Consider the following 24,209-nt stretch of genomic DNA (forward strand, 5'->3'; position numbering starts at 1 on the left):
ATTTTACCTAGCCTTAATATTTCAGAAATTAACAATGAAATAGATCTGGACTTAGTTCTTTTAAATACTGTATTTTGCCCTCTCTTAAGTTTCACATTCAGTTTACCCTCTCAAAACCTTATTTATGAGGTTAGTAATGGTAGTCTATTTTGTAATCAATGATTTTGAATATTGTCAAACTTTGAGTTCTGGCTCATCTATAGGTTTTTTGTACAGATTAACTTTATCTGATCAGATAATCTATTCCAGTGTAGGTCTCTCCTTCTCTTTCATGTGAGGATCTTTGAACTTGTTAAAAAATGAATTGTAAATTTCTTGTGATCAGTGAGTCTTGCTACACTTTTCTACCTTGATGTGGAAGTACAGTACAGTATATGAAAGTCATGTAGGGTTAGTATTATATATGTTTTTGTAAATCAACACGCTAGATTTTCAAGTAGTGGACATTATTACAAGGTTATCTTTATTTCATTAAGCCATAGATTCCATAGTTGTTGGGAAAAATAGGAATCGTTAGAAATCTTTCTTCATACTTTGGAGAATTATACAGTAAAACACAATACAAGACCATTCGACTTATAGATTTCCAGTGATAAGAACCTCTGTGTGCCATATAGAATTTTTCTTAATTTCCTTTGAAAGTATTTTATACAGAAATAGGTGTAAGAATTCATGAAAATGTGTGGTTTAGCTCCGTGTTGGGAAAACCATCCGACTGAAAACAAGTGAGAGGGCCAGTTGAGGTTTGTGAGCTCAATGTCTATGTTTACTTAGTCATATCAAACTTGAAAACTTTTTGACCTATGTAGGGACTTTGCTGTATTTTGGTTGTAAAAGTCCTGTGCTCTAGATTCTATTGGTCCTGTGATTTGAAAGCCAAGTACTCAGATGAGCCCTTTTACCCCAAAATAAGTTTCAAAGTTTACTGGTTTATTCTTTAGTTATTGAGTTTCCTTGTTAATATTGCCTTTCCACGTTACTTTCCTAAGACTGTATTGGAGAACTTATTACACAGGTGAAGCTAAAATGATTTGGTAGTCCATGTGTAAGATGAATGCGTACTTCGGTCCGATCTGGCTATCTACTGGGAGAAGAAGCATAGGGTAGTCAGGGCAGTAGTCTTGCACATCTCTTCTCTTTTACCTGACTCAATCATGCACATGAAATGGGACGAAACCTAGTGGCATCTTGGCTATTTGTGTGATCCTGTCTGCTTCTGGACAGGGCTTCAGGTGTCATGAGTAACGAATCGTACTGAGGTCGCAAATATGGCTATTCATGACCTTTCTTCTTTTTAGTTTAAAGTCTTCTAGAATTCAAATTATTATTTTGATTTAACTGAATGTACAATTCCTTAAACTTTGTCATGCACTGTTTTAAATTAGATATGACTGTCATCTCATTTAACAACTGTAAATTAAATACCAATTTTATCTAGCATTACTGTCAAAAATATTTTCAGACTGTTCTTGGTGATTTTAATTCACAATTAATGCATTAAAATACAAAATGTTTATAATTAAAAAAAAAAAAAAAAAAGACAAGGAAAGCATTCAAGGACCTGGTAACTTTGGATGTTCAATTAATAAATAAAATCAGTGTCTTTTGTTACCAGGTGGGACAGGGGAAGGCCTTGGTGGGCTTTCCTTTTCCTTTTTTTTTTTTATAACTTATTTACACAGTTTTAGCTTGAGTAACTTCATATGCTGAACTTCCAGACCATTTCACATGTTCAGGAAAAAGATGCATTTAATTATCCAATTTTTGTGAGGCAGGAGAGTCCTTTTCAAGTTTCTCTCTTGTCTAATTTTGCTCGTATTGGAGAATTAAAAATCTAATTTTCTTGACTTTCAAGTGTTGATTTTGGAAGTTTCAGTAAATGGGGTTAAAGAATTTGATAAAATGTTTTTCATTGTCATTGGTGTGTATTCATATTTCAACTGTATGAAAACTGTTGTACCAAAACTTGTATCTTGTGTGGCATTTATTCTTCTACAATAAAATTTTCTATTAATTAATTTAAATTTTACTTCATCCAAAATTTGCAAAACTATAAAGTCTTGAAGTACATACAAGCAAAGTCTAAATTTCAGTTCAATACAATATAAACTGTATTTCAGATTTAATTGAGGCTATAAATTTCTAACTTCCATAAATAGTAAAACAATATGTATGGCATTTTGTCATGAAAAGACAAACGGAATAGAGAAGTGGGCAGTTTTCCCACATGAATTATCATGGCAAAGTACTTTGACTTTTGGTACACACTAGTATTACTCTCATTCCATCAGTGGAATTGTGCACATTATATGTATTAGATGGAGACAGTCTAAATGAACATGGTTTTACAATGAAAGTGGGGTGTATTTTATGAGCTCTTTGGGCCTTTACTGGTGGGGATAAGCTATTTGCTGGTGCTAGAAGAGGGAGGGGGCCGACTGGGGAGAACACTCTGTCATCTGAACTTTGACACAAGAGAAAACTCATGGTTTGCATTATTGTTTATTTTATTGACTTTTGTATAATGATAATAAAAGTAAGATTGTAAAATTCAGTTTTATTCTTTTAATCAGCATTATTTAACATTACAAATGGACTCTAGTTTTTGTCTGTTTAGTAAGTAATATGGTAGTTACTGTTTGTATTTGATACTGTACATATTGTATTATAGTCATGAAAGAAAAAGCAAAAAGACTTGATTGGAGTTGAAAATTTTGTCTTGGTGACATTAACAGACTCACAATGAGAATAGATATACTTGGATATCATATTCATAAGAAAGAATAGGATTCCTGAGCTGTCAGTTTTGTGATAATCCCACATGTCAGATTTTAGATACAGGATTACTGGAAAACAGATCATGGCTTAGATTAAAATTGTAAACTTGGGTACATGCAATCAGTTAAGGTTAGACTGTTTCTTTGGATAAAGTCCTTAGAATGGATTATTGCTCGGGTCTCCAAGCAACCAATTTTGTAGCTTAATGTTGGCCAGCTGGGAGCCTAATCATTATTAACAGATTTCCTAGAGGTGTTGATCTCTACCTATAGGCGTCAATCTTATGCTATTTTATTTTGAAAGAGATGCCTTTAATGCTTGGCTGACGTAAAAGAAGTTACATTCTAAATAGGTAATACTATATAGTGGATTGCCATTTCCAGACCCAATGTGTGTTAATTTTTCAGACTAGATTGATGCCTTCAGTTTAGTCCTTTCATATTGTTATTTATTAAATTGAAGATGTTCTGGGTATTGTGAAATAAAAATTTAATGAGTTTTGTTGCCATTGTTACTTCCTTAGTTCCATCCATAAAATTTATTACATTATATAAAAAGATAAAAATAAGAGTATACTGTTAGGCAAGCCGATGAATTTTATTATCAATATTTTTGTTAAGCCAACAAATAACTTTTATTTACATTTCCATTCTGGGCATTATATAAATATATTTTTTTTATACCCTGCACCTTATGTCACTATTACTAGGCAGCCCTGAATATACACGAGACGAGTTTAACAACATTAAAGTAATTTCCAGTAATCTTTGCTATCCCCCCCCAAAAAAAAAAATTAAGAAAACCATGAAAATTCAGAAAACCTTTTAGTGTCCAGTTGAGAAAAAACAGCAATAACATACTGTTCACCAGTTCATTCATTTATTTTAGATGCTATACCCATTCTGAAAAGTATATAAACGTAGTTTTTAAATATAGTTGTACATTAAAAAAAAAAATTGTGCTGTTTATTAATAGGTCTGAGATTGACGAAGTAATACATCGTATTCGTTTTTCAGAATGTAACTTTTTTCTTATACCGCCAAATCATCCAAAGGCATTACTGTCACCAAAACACCAAAAGATTGCCATCTCTAGGTGATCTGTTAATAATGATTTGGCTGTCCACTGGCTACCATTTAAGCCACAAAATTAATTGGCTGGAGACCAGGACAATCCATATTAATAGATTTACCCAAACAAAGTTTATCTTAAATTGCTTGTACCCAAGGTCACAATTTAAATCTAAAGCCATGGTCTGTTTTCCAGTGATCCTGTATTACCTTCCAAAATCTGACTTATCTGGTATTATCACAAAACTGACAGCTCAGGAATCCCATTCTCTCGTATGAATAAGATATCCTTGTATACTCATTCTCATTGTGTTAATATCACTAGCAAGACAAAAATTTTAACTCCAATAACATCTTTTTGCATTTTCTTTCATGGCTAAAATACATGTTTTATGCTCAACACTTGAGCTTTCATGATTACTACACTTAATAAATTACAAATAATCATCAATCACTTAGAGGTTCAGAAGAACGAAAAAACAACTTCCATATACAGTAGATATTGCAGCTATCTGGATTATGATGTATTTTACAGTCAGCCAAGCTTTAGAAATAACTTGTGTAATTGGAATCGGCTGCTGTAGCTTTCTAAAATCACTTCATAATTTTATTGACTTTTGGAAAACACATGCACTGGATTAGTTTTCAAGTTATGTATACGAAATGAAATAGATGACTTCCAATCCACTTCTTTTATTGTTAAAACTAAAGTGCTAATCGTGTGCAGTTAATCGTTAACTGTGCGGAACTAGTGTTTGCATAGTTTTTGAACAATTTTTTATTGAAAATCTTAGACATACAAAGGGAAACTGTTCTATATCCAGTTACACAAAACATTTCAAAGGTTGGCTGACTAAGTTATTCATATGAAATTGCAAGTGCCTGTATTAAGGTATTTCACAGTATTGTTCATTCCACATGGATAAAACCTTTTAGACGTAAATGCATACCCCCTACAACTGTGTAAGAGTTGGAGCAGTTTGTTCAATTGTATCAAATACTTGGGGGGAAATTTTCTTCATTAGATGGGGCCTATCAAATCTGGTCCTAAAACCACCTCTTGAAATATAATAAATTCATGGATCATTAGCTTGGCGACTTATTCCCATTATACAATTTGATATGTAAAAAAAATTAGGCAGTATGAATACATTAACATGGTAATGATTATCAAGGGAGTTCATTTACTAGTTTCATGTACAGTACTGTATTTAAATCCAAGATTTTTATTTTGGTTCTCATAACATCCCACTTTTGGGTCTCCACCTCAACATACAGTATACTGTATAAAATAACCTCAAAGTGACAATTGAACACTAAAATCAGAGCATTTTTTAAATCTGCCCTAAAATTATACGGAATATACGTGGTTGAAATTTAGCTAATAATGAAGATTTCTCTTGGAACTAATAATTAACCATTTTTAACTTTCACCTGGTAAATAGTACATTATCTGAATATTATTAGGAAAGTTAAGTTAAATACATCATTAAGCATATGCTTAATTTTCAAGCATTACTTCAAATATTTTATTCAAGGATTTCACTATATCCCTCAATTCTACCAGCCACTATTTTTAATATGGTTCTGCCTTTCAAGAAAAAATAATCTATTCCATAAACTTTATATAAAGTTCAGCAACTACCTTGAGCCTATAATTTTAAAACTAAATCCTTAATCTTTCCTTCTAAATTCTTGGAGGCAAATCAATGTTATTCCTTTTTTTAATGATTAATATAGCCCATGAAAGCCTTCACATCTTCTGCTGAAGTGATATTAGTATTTTCCCCTTAACTTTATTTACTAACCTTACGTAGTGTACTTCCAAAAGCCTTTCATCAGGAACTAGCCTACTAAAGTCTTAAATTTAAACACTACACTATTAAAAGCCTCACACTGAAGTGTGTAATTTCCTCCAAGAGAGACTACTATAAACCTTCCATAAGCACGACCTTCGATAGTTGTATCTCCTGTTAGATTTAAATTACTTACTTTTCCCTAATTCCAAAATATTTCCTTGAATAACGTATCTGGCAGTGCCACTAATTTATTTTGCATAAATTCTTTAAACAGAATGAATATACCATGTTAACAGTTGTCATTCTAAGGCTATGAATTACCAAGAAAATGTTCCATGAAGAATGAAAACTTACAGTACTGTACTTTGAACAAGACATGTTTTTGCCTATGCTAATGATGAAACCTTAAGGAATTTTTACATTAAAGAATTTACAGCCAATCACTAAACCATATTGGATATATGGAGAAAATCAAAGAAACTTTAAAATACATTGGACAATGATCAACACAAAGACAAATTGGATTTTATTCAAACCAAGTAAATGCTTAATACATTAGATTTTAAAGTAGACATTAAGGGCCTACATCTCATCTATCACAAACAATTTAATCAGTAATATAGATGTTAATAGCCTTTAGAATTAATTCCTCAATTTTTTCCTACTACAGTATTTGAAGGAGACTGAACAGTCCATTTTACGTAAAATTATTGTTATTTTGTTAAAAGATCTAGAAACTGAATATCACTAGCCAAGAGCAAAAATAAAATGTTGGGTTATTGTATTTTGAGCTTTACTTTAAATCCCTGTACTTGAAAGAACTATTTTACGGGTACATTAATAAACACTTTTCCACAAAGAAAAATGGTATCAAGATTAAGGATAAACTGAAGCCTACAAGGAATAAATTTACCTAACAGCAACCAATGAAAGTATAATAAAATTTATGGCACCGACCTGAATTTCAAAGGTGACGAAATAATATTAAACAGTTGAAATTGAATCTCAACATGGCTTTAGTGTTTTAGGACAGGAATTTAAAGGGACAGGTGAGATGGTATAGTAACTAGCTGTAAACTGACATTATATATCAATAACTCTATAACAAATTATAAACCAAGATGATTGAATATCAAAGTTGCCAAATAAATTATCAACAAATTACACGTAATAGTAACGTTCAAGTTATGCAGCATGCACAGTTTTTCACAATAGTTAATATTCAAGAGGTGGTCTCAAAAAAAAAAAAAAAAAAAATACAAGGTAAAGTAATAAGCCTAAAGAAATTTTACTTGACAAAGACAAGCTAAAGAATACCCAAAATAGGCCTAATTTCTTGATCATTTACATGTTTTCAGATTAATTTTATATTCCGCCAAATGAAAGGGAACAAATTTTACAAGTTCTATGAACCACTTGTAAATATAATAAGCTCAGATGCTAAAATTAGATTGGTTTTCAGCGTTTTTTTTCAACGTGACAAAATACATTACTTTTATTAGTTCATGTACTGTAACCTATAAGTTCAGTAGTAAATCAATAAAGATAATCTATTAAGGTAAAAACAATTTTACTGCAAACGTAAGTGTTCACAACTTTAAGCATTCTAGTATCCAAATGAAAAAATCAAGACTAGAAAGAAATATTTTTTAAACAAGAAGTTGAAGCTACCAGTCTAGATAAAATCTCTACCTAAAATCTAAACTATAGGTTTATACTGTACAGTACAGTACATGGAATAACATTGCTGAAGTTTTATAATAGCAATTAACAAGTCAATAATACTTTTTGAATCAAAAGTTCAGCCCACAGACCAACAACTAAGATCTTTTCTTTCTTTGGATTTGATTTGTGGATTTAGTCTATAATCTGGCACTTGGGTTAAGTGCTACGATAAATTCTAGAATTACACAAGTACCCTAAATATTACAGGAGGTTGGACAACATGGAGGAAGAAAGGAAGTAAGAACGAAGGAAAAGCAGGAAAATGCAAGCTCTGCTTGGGGCCAAAAGAATATTTTTGAAAACTTGTTTTTCATTTAGTGGTAGTAGTATGGTGATTATATCCAGAAGATTCTTCAAATTCAATATGGATCGTATGTTTTGAGTATCCTAGGCCTTCGTGGTTAAGGTAACCCATTTCTTCATACATTTCTGTCCTGCAAAAAAAATCTGATTAATAAACCGTTTTATTACTATTTAAATTTGGAACTGCATTAGGCAGGAAATAGTTTATGCAATGCAAATATGATTACTTTTTCATATTCAAACTTGAGGGGAAAAGTTTCACTTTCAAAGTTTACCCAATTAATTTTACTTTAACCTACAGATTCTTTAGAATTTACAGCATTTCAATATCTGCTTTCATCAGATTGGACTCTGATCTTTGGTTATTTTAACACTTCAATGTTAGCTCTATCAACAGGTCAAGTCCATCTATGAATGACATCTTGCTCCATCACTTAGATATACAGTAACCAAATTTGATCCATCAACCTGACAAGTCCAACTTGACCCAGTAAAAAGCCTAATATAACCTGACCCATTAAAAAGACCAATTTATCTTTATCCATAAATTAGCATAATCTAAATCCATGAAATAACCAAATCAAGAAAATCCTATCCCTGTTCTACCGCCCGACAGAGAGCCTTCCCCGATCTACCGCCCGACAGAGAGCGAGATCTACCGCCCGACAGAGAGCCTTCCCCGATCTACCGCCCGACAGAGAGCCTTCCCCGATCTACCGCCCGACAGAGAGCCTTCCCCGATCTACCGCCCGACAGAGAGCCTTCCCCGATCTACCGCCCGACAGAGCGCCTTCCCCGATCTACCGCCCGACAGAGCGCCTTCCCCGATCTACCGCCCGACAGAGCGCCTTCCCCGATCTACCGCCCGACAGAGCGCCTTCCCCGATCTACCGCCCGACAGAGCGCCTTCCCCGATCTACCGCCCGACAGAGCGCCTTCCCCGATCTACCGCCCGACAGAGCGCCTTCCCCGATCTACCGCCCGACAGAGCGCCTTCCCCGATCTACCGCCCGACAGAGCGCCTTCCCCGATCTACCGCCCGACAGAGCGCCTTCCCCGATCTACCGCCCGACAGAGCGCCTTCCCCGATCTACCGCCCGACAGAGCGCCTTCCCCGATCTACCGCCCGACAGAGCGCCTTCCCCGATCTACCGCCCGACAGAGAGCCTTCCCCGATCTACCGCCCGACAGAGAGCCTTCCCCGATCTACCGCCCGACAGAGAGCCTTCCCCGATCTAACGACAGAAAATTATCCCATATTCCACCGACATACAAAATTAACTCCTGCCAGAAAAAAATCTTTCCTAGATTGTGGCGACTACTTTGACGCCAGTAGCCTACTTCTCTTGACTTCAAAGTCAAATTTTTTCAACCTTCCATAAAGTTAGTTAATTTACACACCTCTTATTAACTCAAGTGATCAATTAGAAATTAAAAATAAATTTTTTAATAATTTTGTTTTATGCTTACCTCAAGAAATTGCAGGAAGAGCATCAACTATAGGTGGTTTTATTAAGATTGTCGACGAGAAAACTTTTAGCGGTTCATCGATCGGTGTAAGCTATACTGTAGTGTACCTGCAAAAACAAATCCAATCATTTAAGTTATCAATTTATGAGAATTACAGATCGAAGTTAACTGATTTGTCAAGACTAGAGTCTTAGGATTAAGCTAGATTTTGCATAATTTGCTCCAGACTTCATGTCTAACAATTAGTTACAACAGTCTACAACAATTAGTTATCACAACAATTGTAATCTGAAATGCCATTTTTAAATACAGTATAGCAGTGAGCCAAGAACATTTAAATATTGCACACCAGAACAGGACTATTCTGCAGTTTAGCAACTTCTAATCTGTTAGTTTTAAAGTTCAAATAAGAGATGCCCTTCCAACTTCTTTGTTTGAAAACTATGCTTTTATGTTCAAGTCATTCAAGTTTTAGTAAAATTGTGTACCGTATCAACAAATAGCTTAAATTTAACAATGCTTTTGATTATATAGTACAGGGTGTCCACAAAGTCTGGGTATATATCAAATTTCATGACATTTATGTCATCTTTTTCCTGTCCAGATTGACTGATGGCTGTCTAAAGAAAGAATCGACTTGGTACTCTTAAACCAACGAGATCGATTGTCTTGTCGCAAAATTGCAGCAGAATTAAATCTTCGACACATTCATAGGCAACTTATTTCTTTTACTGCCATCGGGAAATTGATCAAGAAATTTCAAGAAGGGCAGTGTAATTGGACAAACTATATTGAAAAGATTTATTAATATATTTAGATAAATTGGTTTGTTTTAAAAGCGTGTTAATCTTGTGTACCCAGAGTTTGTAGACACTTATAATAAAGATAGGATTGCCCTAAAACACTTCCTTAGTGCACCTCTCAATGATTCATGAGATGGATTATTTAATCCCCATGCAAATACTTTACTAAAGTTTAATAATCTATACTAATTGATCATAAATCAGTCAATGGTAGTTCATTAAGCACTAAGATCAAATAAAATCTTTCATGACTTACAAAACTTAAATGCTCTGATATTAGGATGTAGGGCCACTATCTAAAAATTTTTTGGGCTCAAGCCATGACGTCCTGATGGAAGGTTCCTTTAGTAGCTTCCTGAGGGTATATATGTCTACAGTGGATATTCCCAGAAAATTAAACCAAAGGTTATCATAGAATTCTAACTTTTGTCGCGAGTACCCTAAAGGTTTCCCTTTAGGATATCGTACATCAACAGGGGACGTATGCTTTGACACGCCACATGGCTATCTGCACCCCACACAGCGTTTATGCTTCGAGGGGGGAAAGGTGGCAAGATAACCGAGGAGCCGTTCCAAAGTTATCCTCCTACGTTACTGTTACAGTACCTCGCGACGTAAACAAACGGCAGCCATAGCTGTCCGCCATATTGTGTGACGTCATGTCCGTCCTCATTCCTTTCTTTGTAGCTATCTACAACGTTTGGTTTTTTCCCAGCGATCGATTTTTGTCGCTATGTCGCAACCTTCGGCCTCACCTTCTGGAAAATTGAGTACCATGTTCTTGTATTGTTTAAATAAGCTCTGGCCGTAAAGTAACAATTTTTTATCCTTAAATCTTGTGTTTTGTGGCGGAGCTGTGCCTTGACCGGAGGCATCATGTTACGACGCCGCTGTTCGCTTTGCATGCTTTAGCTAGTTAGCCAGAACAGCCCTCCCGGTCTCATAACTAATTTAATATTACTACTTATTTAGTCTTCACTGCTAGGAATTAGTTATATAATGCCAATAGTATTCTTCGGCGAACTCAGTTAGCCGACCCCCATGCTAGCCTACTAGCCTATCCCTAGGCCCGATGCCTAGTGTTCATGTTTACTTCCTGCATGATATAATAAGTGTTCCTAGTGTTTAGTTTTAAATGAAGATATAGGCATATTTACATACAAGATTGTGTTGCACATGTATTTCGCCTTCTAGGGACCATACAAGGGATCGGGCGAGGTCTTTCAATAGAGACTCCCCTATCCCAACGTTAGGGCCCTTGTATGCTTCCTTATCTCCCCTATTACCTCCGGGTAACCTCCCTCTGGGTAGCTATGCTTACCCTAGCCCTCTTACCCAGAATAGAATTTGGGTAGGTTAGGCTAGGTTGTTCTTCCCTCCTCCCTCCCATTGTTCATGGCGTGAGATCGGACAGAACCCCAGAGTACCTATCGTTTACCCAAGTCCACCTTAAGAGAAGGTCTTCTCATTAAGGTTTCAACCGAGGCTGAAGGTGGAAAGGCTCTGCTTTTCCCCCTAGACTGCACTTGGTTGGGACACGTCCCTTCCTCCCTGCAGCCTAGCGATTTGCCCTTCTCCGGCCCTCCCGAACCTAGGAGAATGGTTTTCCTGGTTTAGGTTAGGCCTCGGGGGATTCTGCTTTATTATAGTTTAGGACAGTACACTAGTGCTGTACCTGATCTGAGCTAGCCCTCCCTAGGCTGGAGTGTTTTCTCTCCTGCCCAGTCGGGCTGGCACCCAACAGATTCCCCGACTCCTTGGGAGTGTAAGTGTTGTAACCACCCCTTCTACTCTAAGGACCCCTAACCCCCTCCCCACTCTATCCCTTTGTGTTGGCTTGCCTTCACACCTCTGTCCGCTGGCCTACAACTCCTCCTCTGGGGAGAGTGGTGGGATTAGCTGTGCTATTCGGCTAGGTGGGCCGCTCTGCTACACTTCCCCTTCATAGCTGAACTACGGGGTAGTGCCGGCTGCCAGCCTGCCGGCGGAAGATCTCCCTCTGAGTGCCCTCTGATCCTCCCTTGGGTTACCACAGGCATCTAGCTGTCTGCCGCCGGATGATAGGCATATCCCCTCCTATCATGAGAGCACTCTTTCCGGAGGAAAGCCGGTTGGGTATCGGGTATTACCCTTCCTTACCTTCCCTCCTTACCTCTCTCTCTCCCTATCCTGGTGCCGGTCCACTGTCGCCTCCACTTGCCGGCGCTAACCGCCGACATCTCAGGTAGCCTTCCTGCTCCATCGAATGTTTGTCAGCTAAGGTTTACCAATGTAGACAGCCCGCCGGATGCCGGAGCAGCCGGCGACCGCCTTTCTCTAGTGTCTCCTATCTCTCTGACGCTTAACGTGTGGCCATGGATGGATTCACCACGCCGGACGGGCCTCCGGCCTGCTGTCGGTCTGCTGGCATTACTAGCCGCGGCTTACGACCGACAAGCACCCCTCCCCCGGCTGCAGGCCCCGTGCTGGCAGTCACTATCGTGTAGCCAGATAGTCTAGCCGCTCTTTCTCTGGTATTTCATACCTTTAAACAGTGACTATTCTATACAGTTGTACAGTAAACCATTTCCAGCATACTTTGTGCTTCTTAGTGCAGTCTCTTGCCGGGACCAATCCCAAAAGAAGGGGGTTTATCTTATTTTCCCCCCTCTTCCTCCCTTGGATCTGAATGACCTGAGGTCTTCACCTCGACCTCTTTGTAATCAATTCCTGGTAAGACCTCAGGTCTTCACCTCTCTCTAATCAATTTCTGGTAATGGAAGCCTATGCTTAGCTCATCCAACTGGATGCTCTTTCCTCCTTTAGAACCCTACACGTCCTAAGGAATTGACTACAGGAAAGGTCCCGGCAATTGGCTAGACGGGAGTCACAAGTATGTATCTTCCTACTTCCTTTCTAGCTCACCTATCCTGAGCTCGTAATGAAATGAATCTTATAGTTTATAAGTATCTACTTAAATCTTTAAGATTAATGTAAGTCATAGCTTATGCCTTCCATGTACTCATTGTCTCTCTCTTTTACAGGAGGAGTACGTGAAGTGTGAGAGCTCCTTCTGCGGAGTTCGCCACCTGGACTTCTACGGGCATCTGGCGTGCCGGACCCACGCCCCGTGTAGCAAAGAAAGGGAATCTCAAGTATTGGGATCCGCAGACCTGTTCCATCTGCAAAGGCCTTCTTGATGAGGTGTTCAATAACCCTCCGTCCGCGGAGGCCAGGGACACTGCTCGAGAGAAACTGCGCAAGTGGGTGCGCAGTCTCCAAAAGAACGCCACTGAGCCTTCTTCCCCCGATGAGAAGATGAGAGCCCTGCTTTTCCCAAAAGCTTTTGACAGATTCTGTGATCCCCGGGATGAGATCTCCTGCGTTCAACTTGTGGTTGAACCTGACGTTTCGGCTGCACTCCAAAAATGTCACTTAGACGAGGTCGAGAAGATGTCGGAAGTGTCCGACAACACCGAGAGGACCCTCATGGCTGAGGATCTGGAGGAAGATGAGGATCAGGTGGAGTTCCCCGATTCAGAGGGCGAGGTCGCCCAAACACCTTCGGTAGCTCCTGTTGTGGTCGAGGAGTCAGTCCCCTCTACCTCTGCCGCCTCGCTGCCCGTGCTACCTGCCACTGAAGATGCCATTCAGGCGCTGGTGGCACTGATGGACGAAAGGCTCCGTAAGAACCAAGAGGAGCTCAAACGTCATTTCATGGGTTGGAAGCAACTGAAAAAGATCTCTGTTAGGGATCTTACCCCTGCTCGGAGTCTAACCCCTGGAGGTACACCGAGCATATGCCAGTTACAACTGGCAAAATCTTTATTAATGACAAGCTGGGCACCATCCCCTTAGAAGAAGTGGAATTCTTCCCCAGCTTCGAGGCTTATCCGGACTGTTACGTCCGACTCAGGTCGGAGCCGGCCTCCAAGGAGGAGACCGAACCCAAAGAAGTGATCGTGTTTGATCACTCAAAAGCCCAAGCCATGCTGGCCGACTGCCTCAAGATCCGAGGTTTCACCAACTCGAAGATGCCGGCATTGAGCAAGAAACACCCGTCCTTTCTTGCTCCCTCTACCACGACCTTTTCCTTTGTGGAAAAGGCCTTCCATCGGTCATGAAGGCGGTGGAGGAAGGAAAGCCCTGCCCTACCCTGGAGGAGTGTAGGCCTCTCTCCCTCGCCCTTCCCCTTGACGATAGATTCTGGAAAGAGATCCAATTTACCTTTACGGTTGGGAAACTGGAACCTGACGCCGCTGGTCGTCAGTTTAACGAAGACCTTCCCAAGCTGAATGACCACCTTATTCGTCGGGAGCAGGACACCAAGGAGAGGCTAGCCGCCTCCCTATCCCTTCAGATTCAGCTCAAAGTTATGGCCGGGGACGTTAGGGTCCCAGACCTCTATATGGTTCTCGCAAAGACCCACCTAGTGACCGTGATGAAGGACTTATATAGCTTCATCAAGGCCCGGAGAGCCTGTAGAGAGTTCCTGTTTGCCAACGCGGCAGTAAAACACGAACCCCAGAAACTAATCTCCTCCAACATCTGGGGCAAGCATCTCTTCCCGTCGGCTCTGGTGGAAGAGATTGTGGACAAAGCCGCCACTGAGAACCTGAACCTTCTCAGTAAGTGGGGCATGTCCCGCAAAAGAAAGTCCTCTCAGGATGAAGGCCCACAGCCTAAGAGGAAATCATCTAAGTCTAGGCCCCTGAAGCGCCAACCAAAACACCAGTTTCCGGCTCCCGCTACTCCCCAAGTAGTGGCACAGCCACAACAGACCTTTCAGTTGGTCCCCCAGCCGGTGGTGTCACAGTCACCGGTCTTCACTCCTGCCTTCGAGCGACAATCCACTACCTTTCGTCCCAGAGGTAGAGGCTCTGGCAGAGACTCCTCTCGCCGTCCCTCCAGGGGCAGGGGAGGAAGGGGAGCTAGCGGCCGAGGGGGCAAACCCTCGGGAAACCAGAAGCAATGAAGTGCTTCCTGTGGGAGGGAAACTACGCCACTTTCAGGATCGCTGGACCTTCGATCCTTGGGGGCACAGCATCATCAAGAAGGGACTGGGTTGGAGCTGGACACAGCCAGCTCCAATCTTCCACCAATTCTTCCAACCATCAAGCCCCATCTTGGAAGAATATGTCCTAGAACTCTTGAACAAGAAGGTGATCAAGAGGGTAAAGTCTACCAGTTCATTGTGAACAACAAATTCAAGATGCTGACTCTTCAACAGATAAGAGCCCTACTGCCTCAAGGCCTACACTGTTTCAATAGACCTGGCGGACGCCTATTGGCACATCCCAATGAACCACATCCCAATGAACCACCACCTACCTAGGATTCAGGCTCCAAACCAACAGCTACGCCTTCAGGGCCATGCCCTTCGGGCTCAACGTGAGTCCAAGAATCTTCACCAAGCTAGCAGACAATTGTCAACCAGACGCCTCCAGAGCATCCAGGTGATGGCCTACCTCGACGATTGGCTGGTCTGGTCGACATCGCCAGAAGACTGTTTGCGAGCCTGCAGAAAGGTGACCCAGTTCCTGGAATATCTGGGTTTCAAAATAAACACCAAGTCGTCAAGCCTCTCTCCACCTCAGAAGTTCCAATGGTTGGGAATCCACTGGAATCTTCACACCGCCTTTCCATCCCACTGAAGAAAAGGAAGGAAATAGCCGGGTCTGTCAAAAGACTACTCAAATCCAAACGGATCTCAAGACGACAGCAGGAGCAAGTACTTGGCTCCCCACAGTTCGCCTCGGTGACAAACCCAGTGCTACGAGCACAGCTAAAGGATGCCTCAGGAGTCGAGACGAAACGCATCCATCGCCCGAAGAGATCTCGAAAGACCCCTACCGAACAGGCTTCGCTCACTTCTAAGACCGTGGTCAGAAGCAAGGGCCTTGAAAAGATCCATCCCTCTTCAACCTCCGCCTCCGTCGATCAACATCCACAAGGACGCCTCTGGAGGGTTGGGGGTGTCACTCCCATCAACGACAAGTTCAAGGACCATGGTCTCCCCTGTTCAAGACGTTTCACAACATCTTGGAGGGCATGGCGGTTCTTCTCACTCTGAAGAAATTATCTCTGCGTCCTTCGATACACATTCGTCTAACTCTGGACAGCTCTGTAGTAGTCAGATGTCTCAACCGTCAGGGCTCAAGATCACCCCACCTAAACCAAGTGCTATTACCCATCTTCCGCCTGGCGGACAGGAAGAAATGGCACTTGTCTGCAGTTCACCTACAAGGATTCCGCAATGTGACGGCGGACGCTCTATCGAGGACAAGCCCCATAGAGTCGGAATGGTCCCTAGACGCAAGATCATTCTCCATCTCTCGTCAAGTCCCGGAACTACAGATCGATCTCTTCGCGACTAACGACAAGCAACTTCCTCGATATGCGGCCCCTTACGAGGACCCCAAAGCGGAAGCAGTGGACGCAATGTCCCTGGACTGGAACAGATGGTCCAAGATTTATCTGTTCCCTCCACCCAACCTTCTGCTGAAAGTCCTCTCCAAACTGAGAACCTTCAAAGGGACAGCGGCCCTAGTGGCCCCCCAGTGGCCTCGGAGCTACTGGTTTCCCTTAGTCCTGGAGCTAGGGCCCAAGCTGATCCCCCTGCCGGGCCCAGTTCTCTCCCAACAACTGCAGAAGTCGACTGTCTTCGATTCATCAAAGAAAGTCCAAGACCTTCATCTCATGATTTTCTCTCCCTTGCCGTGAAGAAAAGGTTTGGAATCTCGAAGAAAAGTTTAGACTTCCTAGAGGAATACAAAAAGTCTACCAGAAGACAATATGAATCATCCTGGGAGTAGTGGGTGTCCTTCGTCAAGGCAAAAAATCTTACGGAAATCTCCATAGATTTTTGCATGTCCTTTATTCACCTTCATGGACAAGGCTTGGCAGCCAACACTATTTCCACTTGCAAATCGGCCTTGGCTAGACCACTACTGTACGCCTTCCAAATAGATTTGTCCACCGAAATCTTAAACAAACTTCCGAAGGCATGTGCTAGACTCCGTCCTGCACCCCCACCGAGACCTATCACCTGGATAAGGTGCTTCATTTTGCTTCTAGCCTGGACAACGAATTTTTTTCCTTTTTGCTCTCGCCTCGGGAGCCCGAGTCAGTGAAATAGTGGCATTATCAAGAGAAGAGGGCCGCAAATACAGTTTGCTGACACAGGGGAACTTACCCTCTTCCCTGACCCTACGTTTCTCGCCAAAAATGAACTCCCCACCAAGAGATGGGGGCCTTGGAGAATCTGCCCTCTGAAGGAAGATGTCTCTCTATGCCCAGTGGAGAGTTAAGGTCTATCTTCGAAGAACTTCAGACTTTGGCGGAGGACAACCTTTTAAGGGAGAAACTTCGGGTAGTGACCTGTCACTTAAACAACTAAGAGCGAAAATCACCTACTTTATTCGCAGAACGGATCCTGACAGTACACCCGCAGGTCATGATCCTAGGAAATTCGCCTCTTCCCTGAATTTTTTCCAAGGAATGGATTTCGAAAGCCTCCGATCCTTCACAGGCTAGAAATCCTCGAGTGTGTTCTTCAAACACACTGCGAAGCAGGTGCACAAGATCAAAAGATTCGTGGTAGCGCCAGGCAGTGTAATGAAACCTGCTGTTTAGAGCTGCATAGAACAGCGAGTTATTTCGGGACTAACTCAACGGGTGCCTGTGTTGACCCTAGTCACAGTGTGATACATAGTGATTTCAAGGGACACAGTGTCACTAATAGACTGTTCTTCATCAAGCTGAAGTGACAGACACTTACACGTGTGCCACATGTTCCTGGACATGAAGTGTATAGGGAATTTAAAGACTTTCGTTCCCCTGGGAACTTGTGTATAAAGGCAAAAATTTTCCCTTTCAGATTCCACATCACCGTCTTTATTGGAAATCTGTCTGTTATTTGATATTATTACTGTAAATAATTATCTATAATTCCATGCAATTTTCTCAAATAAAATAATTATTTTATTTACCATATGCATCTTATTTTGCTCCTCTTTTCCATATAAAAGTAAATTGCTGTTACTGTTTTATTTGCCCCTATTTTTATGGTTATATTATGCATAATATACCTACAGTCTAATATACACTCGCCTAGCAGTATAATAATGTTCCTACACAAATTTTTAACCTTCTGATCTGTCTTCGAGACCGGCACGATCTTCTCATCCAGGTGAGTTTATCTTTGTCAGATTACTTCGAGATGTTCCTCTTGTCCAAACAGGACTTCCCTGCCAGGGGGGCAGGAAGCCATGTCATTGTTATGCCACTGGTAGTGACATTTAACGGAGATGTCACGGTCTCTACAGTCACCAGACCATAGGAATATCGTTTGAAGTAGAAGGCACTTGAAATGGGGAAAAACCACGATACACTAATTCTCTGGTACACTTCCATCAGGACGTTATGGTTTGATCCCAAAAAACGGATTTTGAGCGAAGCGAAAAATCTACTTTTAGGTGAGATAACCATGACTTCCTGATGGACCCGCCCTACTGTTCCAGTTCAGCCTGCCAGGCTCCCCCCCTGCTATACTGTATCGTGGAGGCTGGTAGATTGCTAGATTTCGGAATGAGGACGGACGTGACGTCACACAATATGGCGGACAGCTATGGCTGCCGTTTGTTTACGTCGCGTAACGTAGGAGGATAACTTTGGAACGCCTCCTCAGCTATCTCGCCACCTTTCCCCCCTTGAAGCGTAAACGCTGTGTGGGGTGCAGATAGCCATGTGGCGTGTCAAAGCATACGTCCCCTGTTGATATACGATATCCTAAAGGGAAACCTTTAGGGTACTCGTGCCAGAAGTTAAATTCTGTGATAACCTTTGGTTTAATTCTCTGGGAATATCCACTGTAGACATATATACCCTCAGGAAGCTACTAAAGAAACCTTCCATCACGACATCATGGCTATCTCACCCAAAAATAGATTTTTCGCTTCGCTCAAAATCCATTTATTGTATGCCTGTAAGACATTTGCACTGATCAACTGCACAATTATTTAGCCTTTTAATAATCAGGATAATGTTACTTTACTAAATACCGTTAATCTTATCTTTGCATGTGATGCAGCACTAATACTATTCAGAATTTCCACAGTATTCTTTATAGACTAAGACACTAGCATTCTGGAATCCACAAATCAAGGTCCAGGAATAGCATTAACATCCCACTACTAATAGGAAGAAATCTACAATACCATGATTAAAATCGTAAAGATATGAATTTTTAGTAAATATAGCAGTAAATAAATCGGCAGCACTCAAAAGAAATCTAAAAAAAGGTAAATTAAATGTACACCACTGAGGGAAAAATTATCCTACAAGGGCCATTTCGTCTGAAATGGACAGTGAGGATTTTGAAGGTGACAAATTGAAAAAGACAATTAGCCTCCCGATGAACTAACATGCCTCTTTAGCTCTAAATTCCTTCTCAAAACCATTTAAAAAAATCAACTTTTTAAGTAATAGCATACTAGAAAATGTTTAAATAATACTGCTCAAAGCCATTCCTAGCTATATAAATAGGTCCTTTAAATGGGGACATTTTTTCAGCCTGAGCTGGAACAACAGTTACAAACTAGGTAGGGAGCAAGACATGCGAAAACCCCTGGCCCTCAACCTGCTGGGAAAAACTGATCTTTCAGCTCTGTCTTAAAAGGGTGGTTGAGGATAGAAGTTTAACTTAAAATACTCAGGATTGTAGAGCTAAGAAAACTAAAAATGACAAATTTGTAGATAATTTGTATTTTTCCTAACTATACAAACCTTAGCTATTTAATATGGGTAATTACTTTCGGCGTAGCTGAAATGACAAGCCATTAGATTTTTAACGAGGGTTTACTACCCCACCACTATAGTCTATTTTTTATAGCGGTGCATATTTGCACTTGACTCACAGGGGTGCCCTTTTAGCTCGGAAAGGTTCCTGATACCTGATTGGTCGGAAGTATTTTTGTCCGAACACCTTCATTGTTCTCGAATGATTACCAAGTAATGTGAATCGAAACTTATTTATAAACCTATATTTCTCCATCATATATATGTTTTGTCAATAAACAATGTGAAAGAATAAATATATTATAAAGAATCGTCTTGATAAGTCTAAATTCAATAACCTAATCAGCCGAAGTCAACGACAGCAGCTGGTTTTCGGATGCACGCTTTGTAATTTTGTAATTTTTCACATATTTTAACGCAAATTGGGATAGATTACACTCAGAAGTTAAACATGTTATTATATACTTTCTTTGAATACCAGAACTTACCAAACACATGGAATTAATAAAACCCAATATTTGTGAAAACTTATGGGGAGGTGAAAGAACAGCCTCTAGCGGCCTGGCGGAAAAAACTATCCCTTCTGACTCGTAGACGCAGTTTGTTTTTTTCTTTCGTAATATAGTTCGGCCTATTCCTTTCAGTTTAAATAGTCTTACATTGTTTCTTTTCGTATTATTTTGCTTAGTATTTTCCCACATTCCTGTTCCTCACCGAATATCTATCTATTTTCCCCGATATCCCTTCTTTCATATAGGCCTATGTGAAGTATAACCTATTCTGTAAACCTGATATTAAGCATAGTATTTTTTTATTCCCGCCTCTACACTATTTTAATGAGACTAGCACGCGCTTCCCTTCAAGCCATCACTTTCGACAGAGGATAAGAAATAAGGAATATCCCATATATGAAAGAAGGGATATCGGGGAAAATAGATATTCGGTGAGGAACAGGAATGTGGGAAAATACTAAGCAAAATAATACGAAGAGAAACAATGTAAGACTATTTAAACTGAAAGGAATAGGCCGAACTATATTACGAAAGAAAAAAACAAACTGCGTCTACGAGTCAGAAGGGATAGTTTTTTCCGCCAGGCCGCTAGAGGCTGTTATTTCACCTCCCCATAAGTTTTAACAAATATTGGGTTTTATTAATTCCATGTGTTTGGTAAGTTCTGGTATTCAAAGAAAGTATATAACATGTTTAACTTATGCTGAGTGTAATCTATCCCAATTTGCGTTAAAATATGTGAAAAATTACAAAATTACAAAGCGTGCATCCGAAAACCAGCTGCTGTCGTTGACTTCGGCGGATTGTGTTATTAAATTTAGACTTACCAAGACGATTCTTTATAATATATTTATTCTTTCACATTGTTTATTGACAAAACATATATATGATGGAGAAATATAGGTTAATAAATAAGTTTCGATTCACATTACTTGGTAATCATTCGAGAACAATGAAGGTGTTCGGACAAAAATACTTCCGACCAATCAGGTATCAGGAACCTTTCCGAGCTAAAAGGGCACCCCTGTGAGTCAAGTGCAAATATGCACCGCTATAAGTATAGTTAGCGGTGGGTAGGGAGGGGTAGCTTGCTACCCCCCCCCCTCACACACTTGTGATTTAGCTCACTTTGCTTAGAGGTAGAACTTCACGGGGGATAGGGCTGGTGGGCAAGTTTGATTAAATAGCCAAGGTTTGTATAGTTAGGAAAAATACAAATTATCTACGAATTTGTAATTTGTTCCGTAACTGAAATACAAACCACGCTATTTAATATGGGTGACAACACTTAGGAAGGGGGGTAAGTGCAAGTGCTGTGTGAAGGTATGCAGTGTGACAACCTAGGAAGTTGACCTGGAGTTCTTTAGATGGAACTCAAGGCTAGGTCTCTCCCAATACCATCTCGTCAGGGTATGGGTACGTGATAGTATTAACTTAATACTAGGAACACAAGGAAGCATGGTTTACCTGCAGTGGTTTGAGGTCAGCTATGCCGAGAACCCAGGATACTGCTTTCCCCAAGAGAGGGGAGGATGAAGAAAAGAGTAAGGGCCAGACAAACTTTTTCATTCATGCAGACTAAGACCGGGTAACAATGCCCTCAACCTTCTGCTGCTATCCATTAAGGAGCCTAAGGTTTAGACCAGCTGTTGTGCAGCCACCACAGGGCCGATAGAGAACGTATAGAGTCCAGTGTGTCACGTCTTGCAGGTAGTGGGCTGTGAAGTCGTCTGACGCTTCCACACCCCTGCTTGCAGGACTTGTGTCCCTGAGAAGTTCTTCTTGAAGGCAAGGGACGTAGCTACGCCCCTGACATCATGTGCTCTAGGGCGACGTGACGGAGGAGGGTCAGGATTCAAGGATAGGTGGATCACCTTATGAATCCAGGCCAAGATGGTATTCTTGGTGACCCTCCTCTTCATTTTCCCAGTGCTCACAAACAAAGCTTGCACTTGCGGACGAACTGCAGCCGTTGTCTTAAGATATAGCCTCAGACTCCTTACTGGGCACAGTAGGAGATGGTCTGGGTCATCTGTTACAGAACAAAGACTCGAAACCTGGAAAGTGTCGAACCGAGGGTCCGGCACTCCCGGATTCTGAGTCTTGGCAACAAACTCAGGGACGAACCTGAACGTTACCTCCCCCCATCCCCTGAATGGGCGATGTCATGTGAGAGACCATGAAGTTCGCTGACGTACTTGGCAGAGGCCAAAGCTAGCAGGAACACAGCCTTCCAAGTAAGGTGGCGATCTGAAGCCGGGCATAATGGTTCGAAGGAAGGTCTCTTAAGAGACCTGACAACTCTAACCACGTTCCATGGAGGTGGTCTTGCTTCCGACTGAGGGCAGGTAAGTTCATAACGCCGTGTGAGTAGGGAAAGTTCCAGCGAGGAAGAAATGTCCACTCCTTTGAGCCTGAAGGCTAGACTTGAGGCTGAGCGATAGCCTTTCACCGCCGAAACTGAAAGGCGCATTTCTTTCCGCGAATACACGAAGAACTCCGCTATTGCTGGAATAGTGGCATCGAGTGGAGATACACCCCTTCCACGACACCAACCACAGAAGACTCGCCACTTCGCCTGGTAGACCCCTGCAGAAGACCTTCGCAGGTGCCCAGACATCCTGTTCGCAATTTGCTGCGAAAATCCTCTCTCAGCGAGGAGATGCTGGATAGTCTCCAGGCGTGAAGTCGAAGCGAAGCTACGGCTTTGTGAAAGATGTTAGCGTGTGGTTGTTTGAGTAGCTCATGTCGTGGAGGGAGTTCCCTCGTTAACTCCGTCAGGAGTTGCAGAAGGTAGGGAAACCATTCTGCGTGATGCCATAGCGGAGCTATTAGGGTCACCGAGAGTGACCGATATTCTGGTCTTGTTGAGCACCTTCCTCATCAGACAGAAGGGGGGAAAGGCATAGACATCGATGTTGTCCCACCGTTTTTGGAAGGCATCTTGCCAGAGCGCCTTCGAATCCGGGACTGGGGAGCAGTACAGCGGAAATTTGAAGTTCAACGCTGTAGCGAACAGATCCACAGTCGGGGAACCCCACACAAGTCAGGACTTTGTTGGCTACTTGACGATCCAAAGACCACTTGGTACTCACTGTGTCGCTCTGCTCAGACTGTCGGCGAGCACATTCCTCTTGCCCGGAATGAAGCGAGCCGAAAGTGCGATCGAGTGGACTTTGGTCCATCTCAGTATCTCTACTGCGAGATGGGATAGCTGTTCTGAAAAGGTACCTCCCTGCTTGTTGATATAAGCCACTACTGTGGTGTTGTCGCTCATCACCACCACCACAGAGTGGCCCGCCAGGTATTGTTGGAACTGTTGAAGGGCCAGGAATACAGCCTTCATCTCTAGCAGGTTTATGTGGAGAGGCCTGAGGTCCTGTGGTTCAGAACGTGAGCCCCCCACCCTTTCTTTGAGGCGTCCGAAAACTACAACAAATCCGGGGGGAGGACGAGAAGATCCACTCCCTTTCATAGGTTCTCGTCTGCCACCCACCACTGAAGGTCCGTCTGTTCCGCAGAACCCATAGGGATCATAATGTCTGGGGAATCGTGACCTTGATTCCACTGGAGAGATTTCATTCTGCATTCTGAGGAGACCATTAGGAACTAGACGGGCCAGGGATGAGAGGTGACCGAGGAGACATAACCACGATTGGGCTGGAAGTTCTCGTCTGAGGAAAGGCCTCGCGACCCTCCTCAGCCTTGCTATCCTGTCGTCTGATGGGAAGGCTTTGTGGAGATTGGTGTCTATGATCATGCCTAGGTATACCAGTCTGAGTGGGCAGCTGAGAGGACTTCGAGATTTACCATGATTCATAGATCTTGGCAAAGTCCCAGAAGTTTGTCTCGGTGACCAAGAAGGGCTGCCTCCGAGTCTGCTAGGATCAGCCAGTCGTCCAGGTAACGGAGGAGACGGATGCTGATCCTGTGAGCCCACGAAGATATTAGGGTGAAAACACTGGTGAACAC

At 41.6% G+C, this 24,209-nt stretch overlaps 1 long non-coding RNA gene across 1 annotated transcript in view; it reads right to left on the reverse strand.

Moving 5' to 3' along the window:
- Positions 1–6,160: 6,160 nt before the first annotated feature.
- LOC137629662 (uncharacterized) overlaps positions 6,161–24,209 on the reverse strand; it is a 33,296-nt gene continuing 15,247 nt past the window's right edge. The window contains exons 2-3 of the long non-coding RNA XR_011041576.1: positions 9,146–9,252; positions 6,161–7,806 (exon numbers count right to left, since the gene is read on the reverse strand). This is a non-coding gene — a long non-coding RNA (uncharacterized lncRNA). The remainder of the gene's footprint in view (positions 7,807–9,145; positions 9,253–24,209) is intronic.

The sequence above is a fragment of the Palaemon carinicauda genome, chromosome 37 (assembly GCF_036898095.1).
Source record: "Palaemon carinicauda isolate YSFRI2023 chromosome 37, ASM3689809v2, whole genome shotgun sequence".
NCBI lineage: Eukaryota > Metazoa > Arthropoda > Malacostraca > Decapoda > Palaemonidae > Palaemon > Palaemon carinicauda.